Below are 6,668 nucleotides of genomic sequence, written 5' to 3'. Positions count from 1 at the left end.
AAGATAAGACCAGGTTCCAGGACCTCAAAATACACAGTGTTTGGTTCCTTTAAAATGTGCAGATTCTTTTCTTCAGTAAGTACACGCACATATAAACTGAGTCACTTCTACAAAATAAAAAAAAAGGGGGAATGGGCAAACTGTTCTAGTTTAAAGAGCCCTAGAGACCACATGTAGTGTGTGTGTGGACCTTGTTTAGATATTCTTTCAAACAAACTAATTAAAAATGACGTTTGTGAGACAATCCGGGTAATTATATTATGGACTAGGTATTAGATGATACCAAATAACCTAAGAGTTGTTATTTTGATAAGCCTAAAAATGGCGGTGAAATTTTGTAAGAAAATGTACTCTCTTTTTTTAATTTTAGAAATTCATCCTGTATGTGGGGGTAAAATGGCAAAAATCTGAATAATTGTTGAATCGGATGATGGCTACTATTGGACTATTGTACCTTTAAGTGTCTTTTCAAATGTTCATAGCCAATAGCCAACAGGGGGAAGCAACCAAACTGTCCATCAAGGGACGCATGCATAACAAAAGATGGTATATACAGACAATGGAATGTTAGCCTTAATTCTGACACATGCTACAACATGGATGAATCTTAACAGACATTATGCTAAGTGAAACAAACCTGCCACAAAAGGACAAATACTGTATAATTCCACTTATGTGAAGTACCTAGAGTAGTCAACTTCAGATTCATAGAGACAAAAAGTAGAATGATGGTTCTGGAGACTAGGGGGAAGGGGAGAATGAGAAATTGTGTTTTGTGGGGTTTTTTTTTTTTCTTTTTTGAGAAAGGGTCTCCCTCTTTTGCCCAGTCTAGACTGCAGGGGCCTCATCATAGCTCACTGTGACCTCAAACTCCTGGACTGGAGTGATCCTCCTGACTTAGCCTCCTAAGTAGCTGGGACTACAGGCATGTGCCACCACACCTGGCTAATTTTTTGGAGAGATGGGGTCTCACTATGTTGCTCAGGCTGCTCTCAAACTCCTGGATTCAAGCAATCCTCCTGCCTTGCCCTCCCAAAGTGGTAGAATTACAAGCGTGAGCCACCACAAATGGCCAGAAATGGTTGTTTAATGGGTTCAGAGATTCCATTTGAGGAGATAAAAAAGTTCTAGAGATGGATGGTGGTTGCACAACAATGTGAGTGTACTTAATGCCACTGAACTATACACTTAAAAATGGCTAAAATGGTAATTTTTATGTGTATTTGTGTATTAGACCATTTGTATATATGTGTATTAGGCCCTAATCCAGTATGACCCATATCCTTATAAAAAGGGAAATCTGGAGACACACACACAGGGGAAACACTATGTGAACATCAAGGCAGAAATTTCTTCATCTACAAGTGAAGAAATGCCAAGGACTTCCAGAAAACCACTAAAAGCTAGGAGAGAGAAATGGAACAGATTCTTCCTCATAGCCCTTAGAAGGAGCCAATCCTGCAAACACCTTGATCTCAGACTCCTGGCCTCCAGAACTGTGAAACAGTAGGTTTTCTGTTGTTTAAGCCACCCAATTTCTGGTATATTGTTATAGTAGCCATAGCAAACTCACAGAGTCCAAAACCAGAGTTCCCAAGAAGTTCTACCGGTTTATCCTCCTAGTGTATGGGGGTGCCCATTTTCTCATACTCCCCAACTGTGGGCATTATCAATCTTTCAAATCTTTCTGAAGCTAAGACAAAATATCTTAATTTGTAAGTTACATTAGTAAGATTGACTATCTTGTGAATAGTGTGCTCATGATAGTCTTTTGCCCATCTTTTTTTTAATTCTTTTTTTATTTTTTTTAATCACAGCACACTGAAGGAAACATCTTTTTAATGTTACAGATTATTTTGAAGATAAAAATTTTTTGCTATGTTTTATAGCTCAAAAAAGGTAAAAAATATTTAAAAAAATAAAATATTTTTAGGCCAGACACAATGGCTCACACCTGTAATCCTAGCACTTTGGGAGGCTGAGGCAGGAGGATCGCTTGAGGCCAGGAATTCCAAACCAGGCTGAGCAACATAGCAAGACCCCATCTCTACAAAAAATTTTAAAAATTAGGGGGCTGCGGTGGCATGTATCTGTAGTCCTAGCTATTTGAGAGGCTGAGTCAGGAGGATTGATTGAGTCCAGGAGTTTGAGGTTGCAGTGAGCTATGATGATGCATGCCACTGTACTCTCCTGGCAACAGAGTGAGACCCTGTATCAAAATAAATAAATAAAAATAAAATTCTTTAAGTAATGCATAGACAAGGCAAACCAAATGCACAGCTGAAAAAGATATACAGTGAAAATAAGCCTCCCTCTTCTGACCCTCACTCAGTCTTTCGGCCCCTCTCTCCAGCAGTAACCATTGTTACCAGATTCTTGTGCCTTTGTGCAAATTAATCTCTGTGACTTGGTTTCCTCATCAATAAAATGAGAATAATACCAACTACCTTAATAAAGTTGTGAGGATTAAATGTGTTAATTTATGAAAAGATCTTAGAACAGTGACACATAATGTTTAACACTATCAATATTCCTCCAGTGATATTATCTTCATGTAAAACCATATGTATTTTTTTTATATACATAGTAGCATACTATACATAGTGTACTATAACTTGCTTTAAGATATGTACCTTGGAGGTTGTCTCATATCAGTAATTATCTATGACTTTCTTTTAAAGGACTACATAATATTCCATTACGTATGTATACCATAATATTTTAAGCAGTGCTCTATTGACAGGCATTTAGGTTATTTCCAATGTTTTGTTTCTGTGAACAATGCTGCAATGATTAGATACTTGCCTGCATGAATTGTACTTACTGAGTAAATTCCCAGAAGCAGAAGAACTAGGTCAAAGGGTAGGTGGATTTTTATTTTTAATAGATATTGCCCAATCACCCTTCAAAGAGGAAGTATTGTTACTGTACACTACTACCACCAACGTATGAGAGTTTCTATTTCCCCAAGCCCTCCGTACCACAGTGTGTTTAGATAACGTCTGGGATTCTTGACATTATTGCAACGTTGTCCAAACCATGAAAGTAAAGAACTGAAAATGTCATTGAGCCCCATCTACTAAAAGTGATACGATTTGTTGAGAAAAATTGCTTTCTACTCAGGAGTTGCTTGGGTTCAACAATCACCTGTGTCCTGGGTTTTAGCAAATCCATCTAATTACTTAGATCCCATAATACATCAACTGTAAATTGTACCACAATTAGCCTGTTATTCAAAACAGTATCTCTGTCCTTCACTGAACAGACCAGTTTCATTCAGAAACTAAACATAATAAAAAATAAACAAACAAGCAAACTGACACATTGTTTCACTTGAAAATCCTGTTTCGCTGTTGGGAGAAAAATTAACATGTAACATTTCTTTGGTACATAACCAGATACTCTTTTTTATGTAAATGGATTATTACTAGTGGCTGTAACTAAAACCTGATATAGTGTTTGAACCAAATATTAACAGTGTAAGAGTCTGTAACAGACCTGCAAGCCAAAACCAGTCAGATGTGTTTTTGTATTGCCTCTCCAGATAAGAATGGTTTTTTAAATTATTAAGGAGTATTAAAAAAGGCCAGGCCCGGTGCCTCACGCCTGTAATCTTAGCATTCTGGGAGGCTGATGTGGGAGGTTTGCTTGAGGCCAGGAGTTGGAAACAAGCCCGAGCAAGAGCGAGACCCCCATCTCTACAAAACATAAAAAAATTAGCTGGGCATGGTGGCATGCACCTGTAGTCCCAGTTACTTAGGAGGCTGAGGCAGGATGATCACTTGAGCACAGGAGTTTGAGGTTGCAGTGAACTACACTGATGCCACTGCACTTTACCCAGGCAACAGAGCAAGACTCTGTCTCCACAAGAAAAAAAAAGAGAGAGAGAGAGACAATAACAAATGTTGGCCAGGATGTGGAAAAATTGGAACTATCATACATTGCTGGTAGGTATATAATATGATACAGCCACTTTGAAAAACAGTTTAGCAGTTCCTCAAAAAATTGAACACAGAGTTACCATATGACCCAGCATTTCCACTCTTAGATACATGTATATATATACCCAAGAGGATTAAAAACATATGTACACAAAAACTGTACACAGTTTTTAGTGGCATTATTCATAATAGCCAAAAAGTGGAACCAAGCCAAAAATCCATCAACTAATGAATGGATAAATACAATGTGGTCTATCCATTCAACTGAAAATAATTTGGGCATACAAAGGAATGACATACTGATACATACTACAATGTGAATGAACTGGGAGAACATTATACTAAGTGAAAGAAGCCAGACATGAAAGGTCCCGTATTGTATGATCTCATTTTTATATGAAATGTCCAGAATAGGCAAATTCATAGAGACAGAAAATAAGATTAGTGGTTGCCAGGAGCTGGGGGGGAAGAAGAATGGGGAGTTATTGCTAATGGTATGGGATTTTTCGGGGGAGTGATGAAAGTGTTCTGGAATTAGATAGTGATGATGTTGTACAACCTTGTGGATATACTAAAAAAACACTTAATTGTACATTTTTAAACTGTGAGTTTCATGGTATGTGAATTATACCTTAATAATAATGTTTTAAGTATGAGGTTCTTAAAATTTTCATACTATTACTTTTGGAATGTAAAGCCCTAGCAAGATCATTGTAGGAGCTAATAAATATAAAATGGATTACAAAGATATTTCAAGGGGAAAGTTAATATAGCTGAAGTGGCAAAATAGTGGCATAACTCTGTGAATAGATTGGGAAACTAGAAATAAAAGTGAAGCTGAAAGAAATGATGATTCATTAAAAAGTCTTCATCTAGAACAAGTTTAGGTGAAAGCAAATTCTTTTTTTTAAGAGATGGCTTCTCACTACAAGGCACTTGAATTCCTGAGCTCAAGCAGTCCTCCTGCTTCAGCTGGGACAACAGGTCTCAGAGACATTTTTAGAGCAAAGGAAGATTATAAGAACAGCCTTATTCCTCATTTGTATAATGGTATTTTAAAAAAGAAAGAATAGCATTATTATGATCTCATTTTATTTGCAACTCAAGGAGACGGAACAAGCTGTCCAACTTTACACAGTAACTTAACAATGAGTCCAGGAAATTTCACTGGAGGCTAACTTTACCTGTTAGCTACTTCCCTGTTGAAAATGTCAACTAACTCTAAAGTGACATAACAAAGCCATATTTGTATCCCTCAGTCTAAAATGATCACTGTTAAATATAAAAGCCAGTGTTTATTCCATCTTGCATTCTTACACAAAGCAGTTTAAAAACTTGCTGGTTGGATGAGAATGTGCCATTTTCTGGCTAGAGATTAAATTTTTAAAAGAATTAAAATATTTCCTAGACTGAAGTTAATAATTCCTGTCTAAATATACCAGTTACAATGAATGAATGAATGGGCTATTTATCACAGAATTGTGAAGGACCAAAATCCTTCAGTTCAGCCATTCTATCATATTAAACACGAGAGGCAGACAATGACATCATCTTATTAAAGATTAGGGGGAAGGACAATTTGGAAAAATGCTGTATGCAAATACCAAGACGTCACTCTATCAGCAAGAGTCAGCATCCTCATTAGCTCTGCCTTTGTCGGGCCAGTAATCATAAGGAATATTTGCATAATGTTTTCGGAAATCCATTTTACTTAACTGGCACAACAACCCTATGAGAGTAGGGGCCAGAAATTATTACATCATTATCCATTTTACATGTTAGGAAACAGAGGCTCAGAATACGGAAGTGACCTGCCCGAAGTCAACAGGCTGGTCTGTGGCAGAGCTGGGACTCAAAGCTGGATGTTCTGTTACCGGATCTCATCTTCTTTCCACTGCACTCCCTACTGCTGCAAGTAGGCGCTGTCAGAGATAGTCTTAGGCGTTCTACAAGAAGACAGACGAGAGGAAGGCAGGCAACGCGGAAATAGTAGACAGGGGGGCGATGCCAGGAGGAGGTGTTTTATTAGGAGTCAGTCCAACCACTCTCAATTGCCCCAAATGCCTTTTAAGTGGCAACAGTGCCACAAGGTTCCCTGCCCCGGGATCTACAGCTACTATTCTAATTAGTGAGAATCATGTTAGAGAATTAAATGCCCAAAAGAAATCGCAAGATTTTCCCCCTCTGAGGTTCTGACAGCTGAACTTAGCCCCTCCCACAAAGGCCCGTGCCCCCCTGTTTCAGTCTCATTAAATGCTCAGGAGCAAGAACCCGTGAGGCGTGGGGGCATGAAGGGAAGAGGGTCGGCGACGGTGGCGGGGAGGAGGGCTGAGCCGGGCTAAGGAGAGGGGGAGCCTGTGGTAGACCTGTGGTTGGGGGATGTGGGTTTTGTGGCTGAACTTGGTGGTGGGGTAGGAAACCAGGATCAGGGCTGATGGTCAGGGTGGAGTTTACGAGTCCAGGAAGGTTTGGGGGAGCTGAGCGGCTGAGAGGGCCAGAGAAAGACCGAAGAGGGTGCGAGGTTGGGGATCTGGGTGCCCTGGGATACTGGCGCGGCCCCTCGCGGACGTCTGTGATTGGATGCTCCCTTAAGTCCCGCCTCCCAGGACCCCCCTCCCTTAAGCCCCGCCCACAGCGCCAGGCGCGCGCCTGGGGGGCGGGGAGGGGGACCTGGCTGGAGAACGTGGGAGGGGGAGAGGAGAGGCTCGTGCACGCGCCCCGCTCGCT

The sequence above is a fragment of the Lemur catta genome, chromosome 20 (assembly GCF_020740605.2).
Source record: "Lemur catta isolate mLemCat1 chromosome 20, mLemCat1.pri, whole genome shotgun sequence".
In the NCBI taxonomy this organism is placed as follows: domain Eukaryota; kingdom Metazoa; phylum Chordata; class Mammalia; order Primates; family Lemuridae; genus Lemur; species Lemur catta.
The sequence above is the reverse complement of the archived record's forward strand: the minus strand, read 5'-3'. Positions refer to the sequence as shown.